Below are 28,000 nucleotides of genomic sequence, written 5' to 3' on the forward strand. Positions count from 1 at the left end.
GGATTGTCGCCACGGCCTTGTTCCTTCTGCTTTGGTTCACTACAGAGAAGACAGGCCTGTGATAATTTCTAAAGGTAATACTCTAGAGAGTGACATCAACTTGCTTCCCTTCAACATATGAAATAGACCAGGCTTCTCAAATAACCTCACAGCAAAGGGAATTTTACTGACTTTGGGTGATTTCTGTAGCTCTTTTCTTCCTACCTTCACGAGTTTCTAACACCTTTTTTGGTGCCTAATGTTGCATACAGCCATGACAGTCCTCCTGCTCCTAGTTTGTTCCCCAATACATAACCCTAATTGTCTTAGAGCGCTTCTTTGGAGGTCCCAGCTCAATTAGACTTCTGCCATGATCCATTAGCTCCCTTGCTCCCTTACAAATCTCCATTTTGCAGGAAAAGCTTATTTACCTCTCTTCTGGGATATTCAGCCCGTCATTTTGCTGAATAAAAACCCATGGTGTTCAAATGAGGCGAACTACCAAGCAATACAGACGTCCCAGTTTAAAAAGAATGAGGTGGAGGTCAAGAAGATTTATTCTAACATATTTCCAGATGAAACTGATTCTTTAAACATTGCCTGTAGCTGGTTCTTCATGACTTCTCTTTTTATGGAGGGAAAGTACATTGTTGTGTTGGGGTAGTGCGGGAGAGAGCTTTTCAATGAGCATCCATTTTCCTGCATGCACCTTTCCCTGGGTATCACTCACTGGGGTTGAAAATGCTTTCAGCCTCTAAAACCTTGGGCTGGGATCTGTCCTATGCACTTCAGGTGCACCCTTCAGCCTGTGGACTCAGTGCTTTGAGAGACAGATCCCCAGTTACACCAACAAACCAGAGGCTGGGCTTTGTTCACACACCTGTTTGTCCTCAGTCTGATTTTAATCTCTGATTTTACTCAAGACTTTTCTTCTGTTTTAGCAACAGTTTGTGTGCTTTGCTTTCTCTTCTGGTTAAGTGAATAATGTAGGAGGCATTTTACCCCAGAGTAGATGCTTGCTCAGCTCCAAATCACCTCTGCAACTCTCTAGCAGGGTTACAGGCTGCTGGGTGACATAGAGAGGGAGGGTCTGCAGGGGTCCTCTGGGGAAAGCTGAATTTGGTGTTGTACACCAGATAAGTGAAGACAGCAATCTATGACATCAGTGGGAAGGTTAAAATGTGTTCTCTCACTAAACTGGTAACCAGTGGGGAACAGGGCTGGAATGGCTCCCAGGCTTTTCAGTACTATTTATCTCCTAGCCTGCACATTTTTTCCTTAGCCTCTCCAGGAGCACTTGGAGTGCTGAATCTAGTCCCAAAAGGGTTTCTACAGCATTTTCCTCATAAAAAATTATTCTCCAAGGCCCTCTAACCACTCTCAAAACTGTCAGACCACCAGCTGTGTTAAGATAACATGTGCATATTTCTTAAATGCAATGAAAAACAAACTGAAGGAAATATACTTGTAAACTTTTGAGTCATCACAGGTATGGGCTGATTTGCAAAAGCAAAATCATACCACCTGAACCTAGTCTTTGCATTTGGGTTTGTACTTGGTACTTATAAGATTAATGTGCAGGCACCAATTCAAAGACAGGATGGACTGCCACCAAAGGACTGTTTGTGGCACACAACTCCTACAGTATATAAGATTCTGTAATTTTATCACATGCAGCTGCTCAAATAATAATCCAAGATGGGTTAGAAATGTTTGAGGATTCATGACTTTGATTTGGCCATGAGACAGTTTAAACTGGTGACCAACAGAAGAGTTCAAGGAGTGGAAAGGTAATGCTGCTGGTAGCTTCTAGAAATAGCTCTGTCAGTTGGGCTATCCTGGCTTTATCATCATTATGGACAAAGTTACTATAGGTAGACAAGCCAGTTGCCTGCAAATGCCTCAGACAAAGTGTCTGAGGGTACATGCAGAGATGTGTGAATCAGTTCCACTGGCTGTGGATACAACTCTGAGATTTGCCTCAGCTTCAACAGCCTCCTGTCTCTTCCCTAGCATGCACATCTTTGGTACATCCAATATGCATTTGCACAGCTCCTTGCACAATTGAACCTCCAAGTTCCTATTTTAAGTGATAAGTAGCCAAAACCAGCTTCTACTGGATGCAGTGTATCAGCAGGATTATGTTGTATTCTTCTGTGTGTGATTACTGCAAGGGCCTTAGTCTGTTATACTCCACAGTCATGCTCTTTGGAGGGCAGCAATATCTGCTTTGCCATTTGCACACCATTACAGGTTCAGTATAGGTACTGTCATGAACTCAGAAAGAACATAAACAGTTCCTTAATGTAGGAAATATTTTATTTGCAGTTTTTCCAAAGCAAAAATGGGGTTGACCAGAGTGTAAATACTTTGTAACCTGCAAATGACAAGACACAGCCTCCACTTAAACACACTTCATAATAACTTCTCCCTAAGAGGAGTATTGACAAAAATTACAGGTGTAATGGGGTAGCAGCAGTGGAGTTCAAGCTGTTGTTTGGAGAAAACCAAAATCAAAAAGAATATAAACTAATTTTTCCGGGCAGAAGGTGAGTAACAACCTAGGCAGGCAGGAAATGTATTGTTTCTGATGTAATACTGGACAAGAAGATACAATCTCAAAAGGAAATTACTTCCTCAGAATCATAAGGGATGGCTGGATAGGCTTTCTCGTAAAGTTCTTGATCACCCTTTCTATTACCTTTCCTTCATTTCTCTGTATGTACTTCTATCTTATCTGTTTTCCCAGATACTCTTTGGAGCAGTCATGTCTTGCTGCTCTTATTCTTACCTGTCCTTTCTGCATCTTGAGAACAAAATCTTTAAAATGTGATGGTTGCAGACCCAGTTCATGAGAAGTGCAATCAGCATCTTATCTTGATACTAGACAAACCCCTCATCTCTTTTAATAACCAATACTCAGTAAAGGTACTGCCACCATGTACTATGCTGGAATTAGTGAAACATTTGAAAACCACTGCATAGTGCAACACCTTTCTGTTTGCATTGCTAGTCCCACATGTTTCTTGGAGGAGACACTGAACCACTGGATAGTCCACTGTGGTCTCTTAAACACCACAGCATGCATCTTTCCAGAGTCTGCAGTGTCCCAGTACTGACTGGAAACCTAACCTAGAAGAGAACAGGGTGAGTCTCACAGCACGCGAAAATATCCATAAATCGCTCATCACATTGTTGTCACTATGCAAATACTGCAATTACCTTCATCTTTGGCAGTGTAGCTATGTGGTAATGATTGGCAAAGGCTGACATTTTACCAGCTTCTTTGGTATTGTATCCTTACCTGCCTCTCAATTTTCTAAGAAACAGATGCACTTAGAGAACTGATGCATAGAACTAAATTAAGTCTTGGTGACTGGTAAACAGCATTTGAAAAGTGTTTACTTTTCCATGTTTTGCTGGCACATTTCTCCACTCCTGCTCTGAAATTTCCTTTAAAAGAAAAGAGCACGCTGTGTGTATACTGAATGCACTGCAGTGCAACCTCCACTTTTCAAGTTCGGGCAAAGGGGAGAGACACACCTTTCTAGAAAGGCTCAAAGCATGACAAAGAAGTCCCAGTTTCCCTCACTCCTGCAAGTCTGAGCAATGTTCTGTGAGTGGCTTTGACCTGACTGTTATGACATGCTTGCCTGCTGCTAAATGTTTTAATTCCAAAGTTCATGAGCTTATCCATGGTTCAGAGCCAAAATGGGGAAAAAGAACAGAAATAAAACACTGAACCTTCTACTTCAGGCTTAGTAACTAACAGAGGCTTCAGGAAGACTGGAAGTGAGAGGAGGTAAATGAAACTGTTCCCAAAACAAAATGGAAAAGAATATCACTCCTGACAGAATAAAAACTAGGTCTGTTGCCAATTTTCTGAGATGAGCTTGGTGTCTTGTACAGTGGGCTAAAGCAAGTCATTATATGGTATGTTTGTATGAAATATGGAAAAGTTCAAGACAACAAAGATTATTTCTTTCGGCCACTGTTGCAAAACAGTGTATGTTTTCAGTCACATCTTTAAAAAGGACCCTGGGAGGTATAAGAAAAGAATCTAAAATAATGCCTGAGATACAGGAAATATGCCTCTCAGGAAAGCCTGAATAATTTTCTTTAATTATGCAAAGAGAAAGTTAAGAGATGAATTAATGTTATTTCCTTAGAAGAAAGAATATTGGTAACAGTTTCAAGCCCTCAAGGACTTGGGATCACCTACATTCTTCTTCTTAACCTGTGAATTTTTCCCTTTGTTCCATCTGAAGTATCTGCTATTTCCCATCCATCACCCAGTTGTGTGACCCAACTGTATATGGGGCTAAAAGTTAGATCAATAAATAGCTCTAGGTCTAGAACAGTACTGCAAAGGAAAATCTGAACTCGTATAGTGTCTAGCGCTAAACAACCAATTGAAAGAAAACTGAGATGCAGAAAAGATGCTGAGAGCAGACTAAGCATGACAAACTTCTTAAGTTACTTATGAAAAAATACAAAAGCCATGTAATAAGGTCTGAATCCAGACAGTGCTTCGATACAAAAGGCAGATTCGGAATGAAGTTTTATTTTCTAAATTGTAGTTATTTCTATTTGAATACTAAAGACAAATAACTCAAAGGACGTTGTGGATTCTCTGTACTTTAGATCATTACCAAATATGAACCCTTCAGAGCAGGGTTGAATCAGAGCAGGAGTTCAGATTGTGAAGAGGAATGTGATAGCATTTGCCACACATCAGGCTAGAGGATCCAGTGCTCTTTTCTGATGGAAATCTGAAACACTGGAGTTTGTAGCTAATAATGCTACCAAACTGACAATTGCCAGTGGAGCCATAACAATTTTCTCCACACAGAGATGTAGTCCATAATATTAACTGATATATTGGCGCTATTTAGTTGATTGGTTTTACTTGGCAAGTTTACTGCATTAAATAAAATCTAAGTGTATAAATATATCATCTATTTATCTACCTATTGATTCATCTCTTTACATCTGTACATCATGATTCAGACACAACCTTGTTTTGGCTGAAATGAAAGGCATACCTCATTCCCTTCAGGGACAGGATTAACATTTTTGTGATCTGACCAGAGCCATCTCATAGCATGGCTATGAGCTGGTTTTAATGCCGAAACTTATTCTTGTGGCTCAGGAGTTTGTTTCCCCTTAGAATACCTTATGTATCTGAAGGATATGGAAAGTGTGAGATGCCTCAACCAGTCCTTTGTTACCTTTGCTGACAGTCACCTTTTCCCTTCTTCTGTAGTATAGACCCAGAAGCACATTCCTGTGATGAATTTGTGAGTCAACCCTGACTTGCTATCCAAAAGTGATGCTACCACACTACAAAGCAATTTGTTAAAACCCCTGATGACAAGACTTCCCTTGCAGTACAGTTCTGACCAACAGGATTCACTGTCAGGTAACTTCATGGAGCAGAGGACCCTGGCATACAGACAGACCTTGCACTCAGAGTCACCTGTGGACGTAAGAAACATTATTGTTACAGGAATATGTTCACTGGTCCTAATAGATATTGATATAAAAGTTAAGGGAGGAATAGCCTCAAGAGAAAGAGAGAATGAGAAAAAAAACCAATAAAACCTGAGGTGAGCAGATCCAGACTGCTCTTTTTCCTCTCTTTGCCCAGGTGAACATCAATGTGTCACAGACTTCTGGCCATCAGATAGTAAGTTTGAGGAGTTGTTCTCCAGAAAGCAAAATATGTTAGTCCATTTTTCCAAAGCAAATTTGATGACTGCAAAATGATTTGTAGGAGGTTATGAAAAATGTCCTTCACCACTAACCCTTCCTTCTGCCATATGACACAGTGTGTGCTCACCTTGGCTGCTTGCTGCCAGATGATGATACCTTTGATTCTGCAAAGAGTGAATATGTCAGGAGATGAGTCACTCCACCACCCTGCCTGACCCTCTCCAGCCTGGGGGCATATGGAAACTGCCCACTGAGCTGACGAAACAAGTGATTTATAGAGCAGTAGGTCAAAATCATGTCTTGTTTATACCAGTTGGCTGTACCGGATGTGTCAACAAAATGAGCCAACCCTTAGGCTTTTTGTACCTCTGAATATGGCACTAAGGGCAATCTCAGCAGTCACAGACAATGCATTATCCTGAAGTGTAATGAACCTTAATCCTTTTAACATATTAGAAGAAAAGTATCCAGTATCTTAAAGGAAATGGCCCTATCTTCATCTACGTGACTCAGACACTGAAAAAAAAAGCTTCTTTGAACTACTTGAGTAGTTACACATAAGTAACTACTTTCTTTCCAAAGTAGTTATTTGTGTGGCAGTAGGGCACCAAGCTTAGAATTTGTGATCCCTTTGCAAAATGGCTTTCAGATGGGAAGAATGGATATTTTTCACCTGTATCCCTGAACTTCTACTATGGAGGAGTTTACAGAAATATGATGTAGCTCATGCTACAGTCATGGTCCCGCAGAAAATCTTTCCCTGCATCACCTCTGCAGCACTAATGTGCTCCAAAACCATGTGCCACAGAAGATAGGCTATAAAGAATAGCACTTCCACTGCTATCCCAAGCCACAGTTTCAAAACCTGATACTTTTGGCAAATGCTGGAGCACTCTTGGTGAACCAGGTGTGTTAGGTTTGAGTGCAGAGGGAGAATTTTTTGTAGGATGACATGTCCAAGGGAGTCTACTAGATTATGTTTGTTTGTACAACTGCAATAAAAGAACTTCACTGTCCCTGTGTCTTAATGTTACCAGGGTGTAGGTCAGTGATATAATGATTGTTTATATTTTATAAAATAATCTGTTCTGCATAAATTTACATGTCAGCTACTTTCTGTTAAGTTATTGTACTACAGAAGATCGGACAAAGGGTTTTCAAATCTCTGCCTTTGAATCAGAGAGATGAATCTATCTTACAGCTTCTTAAGCACTAAGACTTGCTATTTTGGTGTTAAAGCTAAGCATATGCTTAATATGTAAAATCAAGTAAACTTTTGCTTCACAGAGAGACAAATTTTTATTTATCTCAATATTTAAATTATGCCTGCAAGGTTCCTGTGCAATGTGTTGTTGTGTAACCACTCAAATCCAAACCTTGTACTCCCAATGAAAGCATATTCTGCCATGTTTATGGCAGGGTAAATCACCTAGACATGAGTTTCATTGTTTGGATGATGAAATATACAGGAAGTAAGCATGTTACACTCAAAAGCAAAGTAAAAATTACTGTACTGTAACTAAATAGAGAAACACTACTGTCTTGCAATTTGAAGAGTACTTCCAATATCATGACTATTTGTGTAATGGAGGACCTTTGTATTGAAAGCTATTTGCATTTTTTATGAATGGCACTGACAGTGTGTCAGGCTGTTCAGCATTTAAGGAAAGTCTTGCATATCCCACATGCCACAGAGCAGCACAAGGTGAACCTAAATCCATACCATGTATGGAAATAATTCCAATATACTGTCACATAACTCATTAGAAATGGCTTATTCGCATTGCATTGAGTGCTGTTGTTGAGACGGTCTAAAGAGGTAACAGAATCTTTTGTAGTTATGATAGCCATTGGAGGAGATTTTGGAGCTGCAGGCAATGTTCTGCCAGTCCTGTTACATCCTAGGAGGATCTTGTTTAGTTCTATGACTGTAAAATGAGTTTTCCAAATGTACATCCTCTGTTTCCAAATCTGGCACTACAGCTGAGAAGCACCTGCTGTATCCTGAGTACTTGTGGTCTCAGAGAGTGTTGCAAGTGCAGTTGCAGCTGCTGAAGCTGTGAACTACCATTGTCAGGAATGAATCACCTGTGGCCTGTCAGCCCCACATTATGCTCAGCTTTAAGCAAATATTAAGGTGGGAGTAAAGGACGGATATATTTGACAGAGAATGCCAGGTTAGTGAACAGGTACCAAGTATAGAAGGAGATAGAAATAAAGGAAAGGGGATGCCCTACAGTAATTTCTGTTGGTATCTCAACAAACGTTTATTCTGGTCCTTCTAACAGAATCCTGCTGGGACACTTCCAATACTCTCAAGATTAAGCTTTGTTCACTATTATCTTTTGTAGGTTTTCTTTAAACCATATTTGACTTGAGGTTTTTAACATTCAGATTCAACTTCAAAGTCCTTACATCGCTTATAAACTTGATAGCTAACTCTAATAGCAGATTTTCTCACTTTTACTAAAGACTATCAGCTGCACCTCAGATTTTGACACTGATATTCTACAGCATGGCTAGAGGGAGCATTCACATTTCTAAACAGAACACTGAACTCTCCAGAGAACAGAAAAGCAAGGCCTAAGGACAAACTCAGCTGCAAAAAGACTGTGAGCTCAAGCTCACCATCAGTGGCACCCTGCAAAACCACAGAGCAGGGTCCTGATCCATGTATTGAACATTTGAGCACTATGGATGAAAGTAACCATGTAATTTTATAAAAACAGTCTGAAAAACCCCAGATTCTCCTTACTACTCCCTAGAAGATGAACATTTCAATGGCTAAACAGTTATGGTGACTGTAGGTTTCGGTAATACAATCATTGAACCTGGTTTGATGTGATGGGGAAATACTGCATTCAGTACCTAGCTGAAAACTCCCCTGCCATTCCAGGAACAGTCTTCTCTGTGAGAAGACAATCTTTCTTACCTATCTTTTTCAATTCTGTGTGATGAATTTCTACAACAAATTCCTGAGGCAGGAGACAGCATCTCAGTAACAGGAACAGACACGGTCAGTTTTATGATGATGATCTTCCAGGGCTCTGAATTCTTGATGTAAGGAGTTTGCAAAGCCACGTGATGATTTCTATGTCCTCTCTATGACTGCAAAGTGCTAGTCACGTGCCTGGTGTAGCAGCTGACCACTCAAGCTGATATTCTGCTTTCTGTTGGCTGAGGACAAGGTCTGATGCAAGCCCTCCTGAGAAGCCTTCAACCAAAGTGCTCTGTCACTGAAGTCCAGGCTGAATGAACTCAGTAGTGTTCACTCAAAGGAGAGACATTGTCTCTTAGCAAAATGAACACGGCTCCCAAAAAAACCCTCCACCTCTTGTCCCAGCCGCAAAGGAGATAGAGAAATTATGTGTGATATATGATCCTGGGTACTGAAATAAGCAAATAAACAGTTCTTCCACTGAATAAAAATGGGGGTATGAGACAAGCTCCAATTTATCTAGTGAACTCTGTATCAAACATTGCTAATCGCAAATACGCAGATGAAGAGATGAACAAAGTTAAATTACATTAAGAGCAACAATGTCTTATCCTTAGTCAGTCTGGATCTTGCCACACCTAGTTAAACTGAATGAAGATGTCCTGTGGGCCAGGAAATTGTTCTTTTTTTCCCCCTTTAAGTGGCAATGGTATTCAAAGAAGGGGTACTGCCTGTACCAAATTGTCCCATATTGATTTTCAAAGGTGGATTGAATGTGTTCTTTCAAATCACCCAGAATTCAGTTCAGTGGATGAATCCAAATCTAGATTTCCAGTGAGCATTATACTGCCAGTAGTTCTTGTGTGTGGCTCATACATGGTACAATGCCACAATTTATACCACCTGCTCAATATCTGAAGTCAAAATACAGCATTACTGAGTAATATATAAAAATACATTAAAATCAGTATCAGATGTGATATATAAATGCATAGTTAAATTTCTGCTTCTGGGAAAAAAAGGGACTTGCTGTCATTTTAAAAAAAAAAGAACGTCTTGTGATTACAGCTGTAGGGAAGTTCAGTTCTGAGCCTAAATGCTCACTTCTAGCTCACACCTCCAATGTGAGTTCAGCTGTGAAATTTTCTTGTCAAAAAAGATTAATATGCAAATAACAAAACTAAAAAACTAAACAAAAAAAATTCTTTGAAAAAGAATTTTCCAGTGGAAAATTTTGGAAAAGAAATTCTTTGACATTCTTTGGAAAACATTAATTATGTAAAGCATGAGCAATGTATAGCCAGTTTTTATCTTTCTGGCTATGCATATTTCAATAATTAAAGTACACCAATAGCACATCAGCACTGTGATGATAATTTTAACCAAAAAAAAAAAAAAAAAAGGAAAGGGGAAGGGGAAGAAAAAAAGATTAGTTTCTTTAGGACATACTTTTGGATGCTTCAAGAGAAATACTTTCTTATTCAACTAGTTCATCATCCAGTATCTTGTTAACACAAAGGATAAGAATAGCATTGCTAGATCTTTCTAAAAGAATAAATTTGGTTATATGTGGTAAAAGTTGGTTATATGAATTTTCACATCAACTCCCTAAAAATAACACTGAATAAATAAAATCAGTTTACTGGTTTTGAGGAGCTAAAATAGAAAACTAAACACAGAGAAAACTCCATAAGTAATAACTCCAGACTAATGTGATAAGAGGAAACCTATTCCTGGATTTTAGTCTGAGCAAGAAAAAAAATCTTTTCTTATTTGAATAATAAAAAATTTGGATGTATCTCTACAGATCCTATGTTTTGTTTTTATGGAATAGGGACAATAACTTGAGTTGTTTGTTGAAAATTTCAAAAGTTGAAGCAATAGCTAGAATGAAGGGCTTTAATAAATACAACAAATTTCTCATATTATTTAAATGAAAAGTAAAATTAGGATTAAATTAAGGCATTAATTAAATATATATATATCTCTCCATAAATTAGAGTAACATTGCTCCCCACTAAAATTCTGAAATAAGTGTAATCCAGCATTCAAATTTTCTTATGGTAAATATTAGTACACACTTTCAGTTTGGATCTTTTGTTTCTAATAATTAATATGGGAGGGAGGGTGACAAATTGATTCTTTTTGCATCAGTCTGAAAAAATAATCTCTAGTTATCTTGAAAGAGAGGAAAGAGCCAACATTCAAGCCAACACCTAACCTGTTTATTCTTCTGTATTCAGTTACTGAGGTAGAGATTCAGCAGAGCCAGATGGTGGTCAGCAATGCAGTGGGACTCTTCCATACATTTGTGTTAGATCCATAATAATGAAAGGTGATTCTGGGCACCTTTGTTGCCCTTAGGATTATTTTGCTTAAAGGAGAAAGTTAATAAATACAAAATACGTTTCTCATATGTCCAAAAAAGATCTTGAAAGGATAAAACATCCTTTATACATTTTATCTTTTCTGTAGAGCAGCACAGGGCTCCAGCCTGTAAGTCTTAAAAATACATATACATATACAGAATTTTAAATATGTTACATATATGTATATATAGGTGTGTGTGTGTGTGTGTGTGTGTGTGTGTGAAAGGCCAATAAAGACATGTTACTGTACCTCCATTTGTTCTTTTGGTTGGACAGATAATATAATCTTGAAGTAAATCTCTGCATTAAATAACTTGTATGATGGGGGTTTGCCCCTTGGCATCTTACTGGGGTATGGAGGACCTAAAAATGCGTGCACGTTTTTCTTAATTTATTCCACATATCTGAACATGCTAATGAAAAAAATTAAAGAAATCAGTTAAAGAGCAAGTATTGTTGCTCAGCAAGTGTTTGCGTACATAAAGCTTTTTGTATTTTTTCCCCCCCTTCCCCTCCTGCAGAGAAGTCTGCAAAATGCAGCAGTATGTGTAAAAAAATAGCGATGTGGACAGTGGCTGTTCTGCTTCTTTCTTTAATTTTTAAAATAGATCTAGATTTCCTACTTGTCTGGTGCTGAAGAGGATTTCTTTCTGCCCAGGGGTTCCCCGGATGGAAGAGTGCCAATGACATCACTGGGAACCACCTTCTCCTCACTTCCAGGGCTTGTGCCTGGGAGGGCACTCGACCACTCTGACAGCGAAGGGCTGCGAAGGAGGGGGCGCGGGGGCCGGGGAGGGGGAAGGAGGGTGTTGAAGAAGACCCTTCTCCTTTTACCAGCTCCTTTGGCTGGGGACAGAGGTGCTGCAGCAGAGATTCAAAGTGTGACAACCCTAACGACACACGCTCAGAGTCCCCACGACCAACTCCCCCTTTAATTATGTTCTCTAGCCTCCAGGACTGGTGCTGAAGAGCCCAGCGAGCGTTGCCAAGGGAACAGGGAGAAAAAGCAGTCCTTCCTTCTGCAGTTGCGCTATAAGCCGAGCGGTCAGCTTTGCGCCCTTCAAAAGTGATGTGTCTGAGAAGATTGAGCTACGCCTTTCTTGTAAAGAGGCATAAATTCCCAGCATGCCTACGCTTCAACAGAACACAAATAAATGCTTGGCCAGACTAATTTTTCAGACAGTCAGTTGTGCACAGAGCCATCCAGGGAGTGGGAGGAATTGCCAGCTCTAAAAAGCCAGTGTCCTCCCCAGTGCCCTGAGAGCACAGGGTTACACAGATGACTGGAAAATGTCCCACTCACCCCGTGGGCTACCTGGCTGTCAGACAACAGGGACCACACACACATCTCAGCAGGTGAGCTGGGAATGGGTGTGAGAAATAATCTGATTTTCTGCCCTGCCACCCCTCTCCAGATTTTTTATTAGTCCTAAGGAATCAGTGAGCCACTTTTACAAATGGGTATCTGAAACACAGAGAGGGACCGTGCTCTCGGAGTCCCTTCAGAGTGGGAGTAACACAGCTGCACGCCACCTCTGCCAAAAGCCTTGTGGTAAAGCACGGCCCAGCCTCAATCCACCCCCTGAGCCAGGCCAGCACCCTGAGCAGTCCCAAGTTCTGTGTGTTCAGAGGATGTATCTATCTGCGCTGCCTGCTCAGACAAGCTCACTGGAAGTCTTCTACCCCTATATGGTGGAAGTTACGTTCTTGTTCAGAGACATCTGTAAGGTCTAATTTCCAAATATACCTCAGGTGCAGATACCTCCTAAAGTGCATATAATTTAAACAGAAATATATTGTGTGATATAGGTTTGGTACCATGCTCTTAAAACCAACCAAGGCAGAGGAACTGATTAGTCTCTCAAGATAATTGCCTCAATATTGCCCACTGTTCCAAACCCCTCACTTTTTGGTGACTGGAGATTTCTAGGTGATGTGTTATTCAATGATATTTTAAGAGAAAAAGGCAGAAGAAGCAGAAATGTGAGGATGAAATGACCTATCCATGTCCCTTCAATCCACAGTAGGGACATGGTCAGAAGCAAACCCAGGAAAACTAGCATTGTGGCATACTTGAAGGTTGCAAGAGGGCCACAGCAGAGCCAAGATCTTGCACTTACTATTAACCACTGAATGGCAAAATACTGAATTTAATAAGACTTCTTACATCTTTGAGCTAAGAAAATGTATTTTCTTGGCAGAACCTAAGATGGACTTTTGTTGCTTCAAAGCTTGTTTTTTTAATAAAGATTTTGGCTACAAAAAATTACCTATTGGATTGTGAAGATACTAAATTTTTCAGATTTACACTATAATTATGCGATTGCATCTTCCAAAACTCTCAACTAAAATATTTACTCCTTAAGTGATAAAAATATTTCTATGGATGCGCATTCAAATTCATAAACTGAAAAGAAAGTCTGCTTTCACAGAAGAGTCTCTTGATGCAGAACATAGAAGAATGGTGTATGTTACTATTAATATGTTCAGTGACTAATTCATGATCATCAATCACTCCTTTTTTATTTCTTTCAAAAGTGCAGACTGTGCATGTTCTCTTGATAACATATTGCTATATCCTGTGTTACACCTAAATTGAAAACAAGTTGTGAATGCTGTTGTAGTCACTGCAGTTCTAATAAATAACAGTATCTATATAGTTTTCATTCCCACATGCACACACAGAGACACACAAACATACACCTATCTATGTAGAGAGAGAGCAGAAGAAGAACAATCACAGTACATTTTGTGTCTCATCTTGCTGTGACTTCCTCCAAAACTGGTTCAGATCAAATGTTTTCAGAAACAGTCAATATACACTGAAATTGCTGTACTTCTCACTGAAGCCTGATAAAAAAGCAAGGAAGTGACTGTGGTAAGAAGCACCCTGAGCTTTCTCAGGCTTTTCCGCAAATGACTTACATAGAGGAGCAGTTATTGCTAAAGAGAAAAAGAGTCCCAAAGTGGAATGTGAGGCTAGGACACACAAAATTCATTGGACCCTGTATTGCAACTCCAAAGTGTTTTGGAAGCCTGATCACAGAAACAGAAGTCACAGACACAAGTTCAGAGATCTTCTATCCACAGAACACCGACTACAGCCCATGTAGGCATTCACCTGGCCTAGAGAAAATGCATCTGCTGATTATAGTCACTTCCTCAGCCACTACATCTTGGCATAGAAACACCACTAAACCACAGATGGTCCTCCTGGGCTCAGATGTATAAAGGTGGAGTGGAAAGGCTTTTCACTGTAGCAGTAGAAGTGTTTTCCTGAGTTGCTCCACATCCACTCAAAGACACTATCCATTAAACTTTCGTAAACATACTGATATGTGGAAAAGGTGAAAAATACTAATTCCCGACTAATTTTCAGTGTTGTCTCCTCAAATCAGTGGCATTCAGTCTTCAAATGCATTCTACAATTCATTTATTCTACAAAGGCAGCCATGCATCAAGATAACTTCTGCAGTTCTCTTTGACAAAAATAATGATTGAAGTTGCACCACTAATTTTCCTCAGGCCACTTAAGGCTTGTGAGTGACTTTAGTAGGTGGGCTCTTTCTATGGAGGGCAAGAGAATCAGGCACTTTGTGGGAAATTTGGGGAGAAGGTTATTTTCCTCAATTTCCTACTGACTGATTTATTTCTTTTTGAAAACCTACCCATGAAGAGCTATCCAGATACTTTTATCTGGAAGATAATCAAACTTCAACAAGCAGAGAACTTGAACCAGTCTTGCAGGATCTCTTTCCATCTCATTGCTAATGATGGTCAAATCTCTCTCTGTAAAACAATTGCTTTTGCCATTCTTTGGGCATTTACTTTACATACAACTTTCCTGAAGCAGCAACAAGTCCCTAATATCTTATACCTACAGCAGCATAAAGTATCTAGGGCCAACAACATCATTTTCCCAGTGAAATATCCTGCTGAAATGACAGTGTTGCCTTTTCAAATGTTTCTTAGATCTCACCACCAAATAGCCTCCACCAGGCACATATATTTGAACAAAACCTTGTTCAGCCCAAGGGCATTCTTTAGCTGAAAGTCACTCAATACCTTACAAGCTTTTGCCTCTTTTACAAAGGTACTTGAACATATTTGCAAAGATGGTCATGTTCTAGTTTTCTACCCATAGGAAGAAACACTTTCATTTTATTTCCATTTATATGGAACATAAAAGTACTTTTGAGTTGCACAAAACTAACAATTTAAAAATATTAAAAATAATATTTCACTCTTTGCTATGCACATTTTTATGCCAAAGCAAAATTTAAATGTCTGTGACATTTTTCTAGCAGGAATGTATGTCACCTATATCCACACACCAAAATTTTAAAAAAGTTAATTAAAAAAAAAAAAAATCTAAGCACAAACCTATATTTTGGAAAAAAACCCAGCTTTGAAATGATTGAAAATAAATTTTTTAAAAGGGAGGAAAAATAATTTCCTACAAGGAATTGAACTTTGATTATAACATGCATTCCTGTGCAGTAATTTTAAGATGAGAAAACTGCAAGCAGTTCTGAGGTCTTCTATGCACCAAACAAAGCACATGCCACAATTCAGATGTGCTTACAAATTTATCAATACTCATATTGTGCCTCAATAATTCTGTTTGGCTTTTGGTCTCTGATTAGGAGCTATAATTTTTTTTTTAAATTATTGGTATATATCATGACTAAGTGCCAAAGGATGGAAAGGAATCACAATATTTGCAGAATATTTTTCACATATAGTTGGAAAAAGCATATAGAACTGCAGTAGGGGTAAACCAATTCTTTCTTAGGCGAAGGAGTCAGTTTACTGTACATGCCCAGCTGCACTCTCCAAAAGGTATAAGGTAAAAGAGTACTTCCAAGAACTTCCATTGTACTTCCAAGAAAACTCATATTGCTTCTCAAAATGTTCTAAAAATATGTGTGAATCAAAGAAATTGCACATCAAGTTTCACACTGCAAGAGTGAAAATACTTTTTTTCTGAAGCAGCAGACCAGCAGAATTCTGTAATAGGAAAATAAAGAGGATGTAACATAATAACAACAATAATTAAAAAACCCAGCCAAAAAAAAAACCCACCAAAAACCCCCTCTGATGAATATGTCAGTTATAACTTTGATAATTTTATTACTCCCAAAATAATACTTACTGTAAGTGTGACAAGTTTGAGTTAAATTACAAGTTAAATAACAAGTTAGAGTTTATAATACACCTACAGCCACATTGTGCTTCTGTTTACTATACTGTGTTTACACTCTGCCAACTGAAAAAAGAATTTGGCACAATATACAAATCTTTTCAGTTATTCCAGCAAAAATTTCCTGTGTATATTTCAATTTGCAATGATTATCTCTGATGATTATTATTGATAAAAGTGACATCTTGCTCTCTAGAAAAAGCTTTTGAGACCAGATTAGATGTTAAGACCTCTGAAACTTGCTGTCATAGTGCAAAGACATGTCTCTTGCTCTCAGTCCCATCTGGCAACTGTAGAAAGGACTCATTAGAATAACAAACAAACAAACAAAACCCAAAAATCCAACCAAACAAAAAAAAACCCCAACCCCCCCCCCAAAACAACAACAAGAAAATCAAACCAAACCAACAACAAAAAAAAACCCAAACCAAACCAAAAATGCAAAAAAACCCCAAACAAACAAACAAAGGGCAATTAGCTAACCTCACAGTAGATATTCCTGGAAACCAAAAAAAGCTCTGTGCTCTTGCAAATGAGCGCATCAAATGCATAAAATGCAGAAGTAGGTCTAAAACATTGACACATTAATGAAGATGAAGAAGAGCCCACACATCACAAAAGCTGACTTTTCTCTTTTTAGTCAAATATTACAAACACTGCATCATTCCTGCTCTGTGGTCCTGCAGAAAGCTGAATGTGAATAGAAAACACTGCTTTCAGAAGCCAAATGTAAAACTATGAAAGCTAAGAATGAGTTAACAAGAATAACAAGAAGATACTGAAATATCTGGGCAGTATATGTCTTGCAATTAGACAAGTTGTCCACATATTGCCAAATTTAAAAAAGGCTTATGTTGCAAAACAGTACTAATGGAACATTCATTTGGACACCTGCTCTGACCAGACTCAAAAGTCTACATATTTATTTTCTAACCGTTGATTTATTTTTGCTCTAAAAGAAAGTCTGAGGCAAATGCATGTTTACACAGGAACTTGTGCTCTCTGTTTTCAGCTGTTAACCTTAAAATCCAATGGATTTCATGTTTCCTGTTTATAAGGCTGTATCATAGCGCTGCCTTTATTTTTCCAAAATTAGCCAAAATATAATTAAAAAGCAACTTGATAAAAAAACTTATCCAAGGGATAGATATTTGACAGTAGATGATTTATAAGCTCACAATATGAGCTGCCTTCATGCAGAGATCCAAAGAGCCTGGTATTCTATCACGTACAGCTAATTTAAGAAAATACATTAATTAAAAAGGCAAGTATAGACTCATTCTTTTCTGTAATGTCCTCCAGCTGCCATTTTGAACAGTAAGTGTTAGCCCTGACCTCAACATATTGATCCTTTTCTGAATATCTAGCAGTAATGAAGTCTATGATGTCATTATAGTGAGGTTTGTGGAAGATTAAGCCTTCTACCAGGCCATATAATATTGCTGGGGAAAAAACCCTACAAAACAAACCAACCAACCAAAGAAACAGACAAAAAAACCAAAAAGAGTCATGATTTTTAGCCTGTGCCCCTGTTTTTTCCAAATATAAAATAGAGAAAGCATTTTTCAAAAGCTGAGAACAGTACTTTGGATTTCTACTGGACATGCTAACTAGTCAGACCATCTAAGACTGAAGAAATTACTTGGCTCTCATGTGGCAGAAGAGGGATTTTAGCAGCAGGAGAGGTGATAAGATGATTACATTTAATGGTAAGAAAACCCAATAATGTGCAATACAATAAATATCTCTTCAGAGTGTATGACTTCATTGTTTGACAGGGAATTTAATTTCTTGGCTGCTCCTTTGAAAGTGTTTAGTGAACACATTCATTTGAGGATCCAAACCAAAAGTTTACAAATAGGGTGATTGCTTTGTGAAAAACTATGATTCTGAGGAGTTTTTCACCTTGTGCTGATTGTCTCCAAGCTCTGCCTGGCAAGTGGTGGTTAATAAATTCAAAATCTGCACAAAGTGGCTTTGGAGCGCTGGATACTAACACCTAGTTTTGCAAACACATGATAAAGGGACACTGTCAGTCTGCTGTGTGCTGTCATGGCTCCGGGAATGTGCTGTCTGAAGAGCGCTTGTCCATCTAGTCATTGAACAAATCAAAGCTGTGCCAGAACTACCAGCTTTCCTTGTCACCTCTCACTTTACTTTTTCTTGCAGTGCTCTATACTTTCTCAGGTGCATGACAAAAATATCTCACTGAATTCGAAATCCAGATATTGCACGCTTCAAAACAGTGACTGAATTCTTCAGGAGCCTGAGCCACATCCAATGGTGACCACCTCTGAGCAGGAGGTTGGATCAGACATCTCCATCTGCTCCTCCCAGGGGAAGTTATGAGTCTCTAACTGGACACAGGAAACACTGGGGGAACCCAGTCCTTTGCTTGTGATAGAGAATCATAGAAACATAGAATCATTAAGGTTGGAAGAGACCTCCAAGGTCATGGAGTCCAACTTTTGACCAAACACCATCTTGCCAACTAAATCATAACACTAAGTGCCATGCCCAGTTATTTCTTGAACACTTCCAGGGGTGGTGACTCCACCACTTTCCTATGTTCCAGTATTTGACCCTTTCTGTAAAGAAATTCTTCCTGATGTTCAACCTGAACATCACATGGCACAACCTGAGGCCAGCCCTTTCAGAATGGGGCTCACCTGTCACTGAGTACTGACTGACCATGTTCAATCACTTTGGCTTTCCAAGCTCTTGGCTAAGTACTTGCTGCTGCCACCAAGACCTGCACCTGTAGCAGCTCCACCCAAACCCAGCTCCCAGGATTTGAGGTGCATCCCTGCACACATCCCTCACAGCCAAGGCTCCTTAGGCCAAAAAGGACTCACCATTATGATCCTTTCTGGTATTGTTGCAGACATTGTCTGCAGACATATATCTGCAGACATTTGCCTGTGGAAAAGGACTTGTACTCCATAAAAAGATCTGTCTCAGACTGGCAATTTTCTTAATTCTTGGTATTTACTAATGCAAAAAGCCACTCCTGTAAATAAGCCATGACATGCTATGGGTAGTTCCTTCATGTCTACCAAAACACTGGTAGCTTAAAAGTTTTTTTAATGTTTGTTTTTCTCCAAAAGAGCTTGGCTTAATAAATGTGCATCCAGATAAGTTGAGCATTAAAACTTCAGAATTTATAACTGCAAAACACTTTAATCACATGAGAGGTAATACTGCTGGACACTTTAACCAGAAGGAATATGAATTATTTACTTTCTTTTCAGATCATATGTATCTCAAGTTGGTTTTTAAAAATTCACTTGAAAGTTTGAATGCCTAAAATTTAATATCCAGGGCCACAAAAAAAACCCCAAAACACACCAAAACCAAACCTCCCCCCAAAAAACCAAAACCAAACCAAACTGCAACAACATTTGTCAGTGAAGCAGCCTCCTTCAGAGTTTCAATAAATGCCATTATCACAAAATGCAATACTGACCTGAAGGACCAGTTTTAGAAAATACTTCATTCATTTGTGCCAGGACTTCGAAGTGCCAACAATATACAAAGCATATTTAACTTGCCTTTCATGTCCATGTTGGATTTTATTAAATAGTGTCCATGTTGGATTTTATTAAATGGTGTATTAGAGACATTAATATCAACAGTCTGCAATTTTTCCATGTGGTAGATATCTATGTGCATTGTAAGGAGGTGCTTTTTCTAGTAATCACTTTCTACATTTCCCCAAAAAAAGACATGACAACCTCTGGTTCAGCTGCTCCTTGCACTGTTTTGCAAGTTCCTAAATGGTTTTCTATCTCCTCAAAAGCTACATTTTTCTTATTGTCTTTCAAAATATCTGATGCTATCAGATAGCATCAGAGGCCAATCTTGATTGACATTGGGAAACTATGACATCAATGAGTTTTATAAATTCTAAATTACAACTATAAATGAATTAACTGTAAAAACTCTAAGGAGCTGGCTCAGCAAAATCCCAAACCCTTCTATCCCAATGACACAAGCCAAGCTTTTGCTGACTGCACTATCACACGCACAGACCTGATCTGTTTGATTTGCACATGAATGCTGACATTTTTTAAGACTTACAGCATTTATAGGCAGTGCCTACGATAATTACTAACTGAATAACTCCCTGTCTTTCTGTGCTTCTTATCTTCCATTAAACCAATTTTTTTAGCTTCTCTTTCCCATGTATATATAGTATAGAGTCTTCCTCCATGTGACCAAGGCCCAAAAAAGTGACCAGACTATGGAGGAAGATTGTGCTCTTTGATGGGAATTATTTCCTCAGCCTTGGTTTGCAAAAGTCTTAAATACCCTGCCAACTGTCCCCTGAGCTCTGCATCAACTGAATATTCACTGCAGAAGCCAACCCCAGGGTCCGTGTTACACAGCTGGTCTTTGGTTGCTTATGCCTGCCACGGAATTACACATCTGGGACAAAGCTGTCTAACAAGATGCCTCCAGTGAATGTCCACTCACATCTCTGTCCAAAAGCAAATGCCTTCTTTTCTTCTCTGTTTGAAGGCTAAATAGAATCAGGTGAGTCCTCCATGAGTGGAAAATAATGGCTTTCACTGATATTTGAATTGAATCTATTGCAGTTGACCACTCAAACATGACCAGAAATTGAAGATTTGCATTTTTTTTTCTGAGGGGCTGTAATGTTAGTTGTTTTCATTCCTCCTGATTTGGAAGGTATAGCATACTAAAGAAAAGCAAAGTCTATGCTACATGTATGAATAGACATGGTGGCACAGTGTGAATATTTTAAAACTATTTTTTTCCTTTTTAAATCAAGAATTCTGCCAGCAGCTAGACCCCTATTTACATCAGGCTGCACCATTTTCTACCATATAATGATGCATAAATTATGCATGCCCGAACTAGAAATGTTTGTAAGAGAAGCACTAGAGCCACAACAAGATCTTGAAAGATCCGTTTTGAAGAATGCTGTTGCCCTCATAAATTGGACAGGGAAGAGAGGTGATGAAAAACAGGACAGATTTTTTTGTATGATGTAAAGACAGGCTTCTGAGAGAAATCTCAGCTTAAGAATATGGGATTCATATCCTGGGTCTCACCACAAACCTCAGCATTACTGGGCAAAATACTGACTAAGTCAAATTTAGAAACACACTCTATCTCTCTCCTGCAAATGCAAAATCTGTGTCTGCGTGATATCCATACGAACTTTAAAACATCCCTGCCAGAATATTGATAGGACTGGGTAATGGAATCTCAGAAGGCAGGAAACCTTTCCTTTACTTTTAGAAATCTGGTTCTGCTTTGTACAGGACGACTGCTGCAATTGGCTTTTTCTGGTAGCGTTTTGGCGAAATTTGTTTTTCAAAGAGTGAAGCACAAATGCTTAAGTACAAACATGCACACAAGTGCTAGGATTTGCAGTGTGGGATCCTACCCACACACAAATAAACATATTCTCCAAATATCTAAACGGTTCCTGCTCTTACCAAGAAACCCACAGTGGGCTCTGTGTACCCCTTAGAGTCTTCTGGGAGTACTGGGTTTCCTGTTGTCTCTCTTTCTCAGTTGCAGCTCTGGATAGCTTGAGTGCTCCCTGCCACAGAGGACCACCAACAGAACCATCTGGCCTGTGATAACAAGGACACTGGGGAGAGTGGGAATCCTAGTTTCTAGTGAGTCACATATTGGCCACCCATGCTAATTAGAATCAACTCATTGACACAGACAATTTTTTTCACCTGAGACCATCAGGTACAATGTCTATTTCTGTTGGTCCTGCAACAATTTCTACCGTAAATATCTTAAAATGATTATAACCACTGCAAGTTATTCCCTCTACAATTTGATGTTTAGCTGCAACGGAGCTTCGGTCTCCCTTTGTGACAATCTTTATTTTGGTTACAGACATGCCTCAGCCTTTCTTTAATCAGGACCTCCTTCTTTTTAGGGATGCCTTCTCCATACAAGCAGGGAATTTGTGACTTACTTCCCTAAAGCTGAAAAATCTGAGCTTGTGAGCAAACACAAGCAGCGGGGTGCATCTGAGCACGACCGGGCAAGTGCCAGCAATCTGATCAGTGTGCCTCAGGTGGCTGCTTGTCCTCACACTGGCAGTTTGTAGGGAACTGGCAGCAAGTGGGTGATCAGCAGCCACATTTCCGAGGTGGTGGCCATGGAGCATTCAACAGCCACCAGTGATCACCCGTTCACGCTCTTGGGAGCTGCTCTGAGCAGCCAGTTTTGCAATACTTCTGCAGCACCAGCTAAGAGAAAGACAGGGAGTGTCAAAATGCACACACTTCTTCTTACTTAGATGAAAGCACGGTATAGGTCAGAATTAATTGCACTGATAAATACAAGATTTGACACAAAAATGATGCTTTTGCTGGAATCCAACATTGAAAAACAATTTTTAAGGGCTGAGTCCATTAGTACAACCACATTTACTCCCTCTAATTAGTGCAAGGCCTAGAGCAAAAAAAGCCATATCTATAAGTATATTTTTTACAATCAATCACCAAAGCTCAGAAAAGTTGTTCACCCCCATTACTATTACACAGGTTCTCTCCCTTAAGGTGAATTATACACCTTTTTAACCTACATAACAAGGGCCTTTTAGTATGGAGTCCCAACACGCCTTTATAGCAAGACTAAGGCCACAAATCAACAGGATGTAGGCCTTGGCAACAGCTATATGAGAAGGGCTTTAATTCTAAGTTTCCATCAAAAATGGTGTCTTCTAAGGTTGGGTTTATTTTCTGGGGGGGAGGGCATGTATTCTTATTTTTCTTACTGAGTAATTGAGGGGTATTTGAAGTTTCAGTTAAAAGTTCCAGAAACATTTCTGTGTAGTAGGTAGTTTTACAGACCTGAGAAGAGTCATGGATACTGTGGGAATTGCTTTAATTAGTAAGAGAATTGTTAAAAGATTCTTTCTTATTTTTTAATGACTATGCTGGAATACATAATGTTAAATAATTGCAGTGCAAGGCTCTCTAAGCCAGAGAAAATCATCCTCTGAATTGAGAGAAAGCCTTTTGAATCCTTTGCCTATTTAATTTTCCTTGCATCCCGCACGGTGTACGAGGTAAATTATCAGCATTTGCTCCCAACAATTGCAGTAAAAACATTTAGAGTGCCTGAGAGAAAAGAACTACCAAAATGCACAATATTGAAGGTCTGTCTTTTATTATAGATAATGGATTAAAATGATAAATTGTGATGTACCTAATAAAGACTTTATAGGTTGTGGCTTATGATATCATATAGCACTCCTACCCCATTTGGAGTAAGTTTTCAGACTAAAAGCAGCCCATGATGACACAGCATCATTACAGTGGTAATAACTCACTTTCCCATAAAATCTGCAAATTATAGTAGAAGTTAGTAATAGGATAAATCCATGGTAAAATGGGTTCATCTAAACTCTGGTTAACAAATCCAAAGGCCATGAGGTCTTTGACAGGGTGTAGTAAGTTGACCCTGGCTGTAGAATATGCCATAACAAAGGTCCCGCAGCATCTCTGAACTCCCCTTTACCCAGGAAATAACTGGCACAAGTGTGTGGATAAAGCAAGCTGGTTAGACCAGGAAGCTGTAGAAACAACTACATTTTAATGAGGTGAAGAGGAGGGAAGGGGAGGGGAGACAGTCTCTTTGTCCAAAGTTTAGCAATTAATTTTCTTTTTTCCTGACAAAATCTGAATAGAATGTTCAGAGCTGGCTATCTGAAGTTAGACTCCCAAGCCTGTCTCTACAGTCAAGTTTCTGTAACCCCTCTACAGGTGGATTCCTCCACTCAGCCATGCAGTATGTGATGTGCACAGAGACTGGCAGAGGTGAAGGCAAATGGAGATGTGCCCTTCGAGAGCACGGTCAAGCATCTTCCCATATAATTAATACACAGAACATACCCTGTGTAGAGTTACAGAAAGTTTCTCCCCTTGGAGGAGGAGAGTGCCCAGCCACATTTCCTACCCACGTCTCCGTGTTCAACACCTAATTTAATGCACAATTATGTCTTGCATAAGATAAGAATCCCAGACAGTGTTGCAGTAGTTCATTTTTAGTTGTTTACACATTTTGGCTATTTTTCCTGTGGTTTGACCTGTCCAGTCCTCAATTGCAAGTCCGGATGCGAACTTCTTTGCCACCAAAAATCATTCCAGGTGTGTTTCTAAATAGTCTCTCTTGCACTGGCTTGTCCTGTTCCAGTAATGCTTTTTTCCATCAGAAATGGGTCCTATAAAGGTGGTGATATATGCTTTTCATAAAACTGTCAGTGGGACCCTGATTAAAGGACTCCTGTGTCTCCCCATGACTCATTGTGACAAATATTCTTCCTCTTTCCTCCATGGTGCTACCAGTTTGCAGCCCTCACTGCAAGTGCAGGATTTTACTACCATCACAAATTACAAATTAAGAGCTTAGTTAAAATGACATAAAACTACTAATATAAGGCATTAATAGACACAAGCTTCTTCTTCAGGGAAGCAAATTCCTTTTTTTCAATGAGTGGAAATTTCATGAAAATGTTATGACATCTATACCAAAACCAGTGAAGGCAGCTAGGGTTTAGCTCCTGAGATGCAGGACTGGGATGGGTTTCCTGTCAAAAAGGGGCATGGTGTTAATATCCCGTCAAAGCCTGAGAGACTTTGTTGGATGCTTGACTGTATCAGCATGCAGATTCTTGCTATTTGTCACTACTGACCTGGCTTAGTCACTCTCTCATTCCTGAAGTATGTTGCCTTAGATGAAAACAAAGGACTTACACAGCAAAATGGAAATCAGAAAACCCAGACACAGCATAATATGCTAAAAACTCCCCAGACTAAGCAGAGGATGGGAACTTGTGGTGGTCTGAGAAAGAAAATGGGGAGATTGTCCAAGTTTTTAGTACAAAGGAGGTCTAGGATAGTTATGATGCAAACTCCCTCCCAAAGTGGAATAGACTGGAAGCTAAATAACTTCTCCCATTTATTTTTCACAAAGCAAATTAGACAGACTTCTTGGTTCAATTCAGCAGTTGCTGGATGAAGCCATAGCTGAGGCTGTTGCATCCTGCCAGACGAGAGGCAAACACCCACTTGGCCCAACAAAAATGTTTGTACTATGAACTGCTGCGTCTCTGGGATTTCCTGTAACTGCTAGCAGACCTTTAAATATCATGAGACTCACAGGCTAGAATTTTCAGAGGTGCTCTTAATTCTGCAGCTGTGGAGCTGGACAGCAAATCTTCATAGATTGGAATATTCCATGGCAAAAACCCACACTGAAGTTTTGCTCTTATTTCAAAGATATGTTGCAACGCAGTAATGTGACTGCAAACTTGTGTGCAGGGTCAACAACTCTGAGAGGAACTGGTTATGAGAATAAAAATATCATCACCTTTATAAATCTGACCCCTGAGTAGAGAAAACTAAAATTCTGGAGAAGTGATTTTTTTTTAGAATTACTCTTGAAAAAACTCAAGTGCCTGTTTTCTCTGGTTTGTTGTAAAGGGTTCTGAGACTGTGAGAAAATGTCCTATCCATGGCAAAGCAAGGAAACCACGTGGAATTTTTCTGTAAGAAGCAATGCTTTGTAACCACTGGGAGGGAAACTGAAAAAAAGTCAACAAAATTCTCCCTAAGAGTATCAGATCAGACTAGCAGAAAATAAAAAATAATTACACAAAATATATGATGCTTTAAAAATATGTTCTTTTCCATGACATGACTATCAATGTTGTGGGAAAAGTGGGAGGATCTGAGAGAATGGCATATTTTGGTGCCAGCATTATAACTTCCAAAAGTTGATTGTGCATTCTTAACTGCTCACAACCCTCTCCTGACCCATCTGTGTTACAGCCACTTTCAGACACAATTATACTCCTCTCTTTTTGTTTGCTATGGACAATGGTTGTCATTTTCAGCCTTGCTGGGTCTGTGAAATCTTGATCACTATCAATCTAATACTCTGCGAGGGCAATCTGTAATGAACTCTGGCTCCTGTTGCTGGATGGCATTTGCTTCATCAAGGAGTGGTTCTCCTTGGTAGTCAGTGTGAAGCAATGGCACTTTCTTGGCATGGGCCACTCCCATCCAATCTCAGTTGTGTTGAAGAGGTTGTGTTGAAGAGGTTTATTCACTTGGGAACTCTAGCAGTTTTAGTAGGATAAAAAGGAAACTTAAGCACTCAAACCACTATCTGTGCATATAGCTGTGCAAAGATTTCTGAAAGCAATCATGGAAAATACAACTTTGGGACTGGGTTTACTGTTCTGAAAGAAATTGACATGTGCTGAAAGTTCTTCCATCCTTTAGAGAGTCTTTTTGATGATGAAACTCATCCACTAACTCCTTTCTGATCGAAAGGAACATGTAGATTACAGGGCCTGTGAAGATGACAAGAAACAATAATCTTACAATGAAAAGAGAATGGATATTGGGGGGAGAAAGGTTTTTTCCTCCTATGTGATTATTTGTAGCCCATTGTTCTCAATTTTTACAAAACACTTCAGAAATACCAAGTTCTATTTTCAATTTAGACTTCTAGAAAGGGGCCTACACTGTTATATTCAGAGGTATATACCTGTTTTATAACATTCATAGACTAGACTAAACTAGGCTAGACTACACTAGACTTGCATGTTTCAGTGGAAAGGGACCTACCATGATCATGCAGGCCATCTGCCGATGCTGTAATGGTAATAAAAACCAACTTCAAATAAGTTATTCAATGAAATAAATAATATTGCCTTACTAAAGTTCTTATAGAAACTAAAGATCTCTCAAATTTTCCTTCTTCAAAGTCAAAAATACTTTTTAAAAAGCTCACATCTTTACCTTGTGCAAGAAAAGAGTTGGATACCTTTACGTTACAGCTGTGAAGCATAGACAAGGTATACCACACCTGGCATGATTTATGAGCCACCAAAGTTACTTGCTAAGATGGTTTATGTGACACAGGGATGTTTATCATAAGCTTACCCTATGAAAAAATAAGATGGACTATGTCAGAACAGTATGCAGAGGCTCTCACCAAGCGCAGAATGCCTGCTGCCTTGAAAACTGCTGGAACACAGCCCTATATGCCCTGAAATTGCTCACTTCTGACCCAAACATACAAAGTTGAAGACACCTAAGAGCTAAAATCAGCTCCTCACAGCTTCCCTGCCTCCCCTCTTTTACATTTTCAGTAATATGCAAATCCCTGAAAGAAGGTCCCTGGTACCAGAGTAGATTACCATCCCACTTAGCTTTCTTCCCCTTATTTCATTCTGTATCATGTTGCCATTTCTGTTCATTTTCATGGAAACACTGGCTTTACAAAAACATAAACTAAGAGTGTTAATAAACATGGGCTGAAAATTCCAACTTCATCCAGAATTACTGAAAAAACCCAGATGTGTTTGTTATAAACACATGCCTGGCCAGCATCAGTTTTGCCTACAGCCCACTTTTATTCCTGATACAGGATTTAAGGGTTTAATGGAGCAGTCAGGAAAACAAACACATATATGTGGGTGTCTCCAGTGCCCCCACAGCAGGAGGGGGGTTGTGGTTTGTGCTGCAGTTCTGCCTTGATTGCTGAGCTAGGCTGTAGGGTGGACACCTGCAGACCTGTGCACGCATCTTGAAATTTGGGAGGACACTCTGCACCAGTCTCAGACTGCTATGGAGGGGGTCAGTCCTCATCTACAGCAGTGCAAGCGTGAGTAGACAACAGTGCTATTTTGGATTGTGCCCCCCAGTGCACTGTGAGGACTGGCATAAAGGCAGTCCTGGGGCTGCAGGAGGAGAGACATTATTCTCTTGGTTTTCTTGAGTC

The sequence above is a fragment of the Fringilla coelebs genome (genome assembly GCF_963513975.1).
Source record: "Fringilla coelebs genome assembly, chromosome: Z".
NCBI lineage: Eukaryota > Metazoa > Chordata > Aves > Passeriformes > Fringillidae > Fringilla > Fringilla coelebs.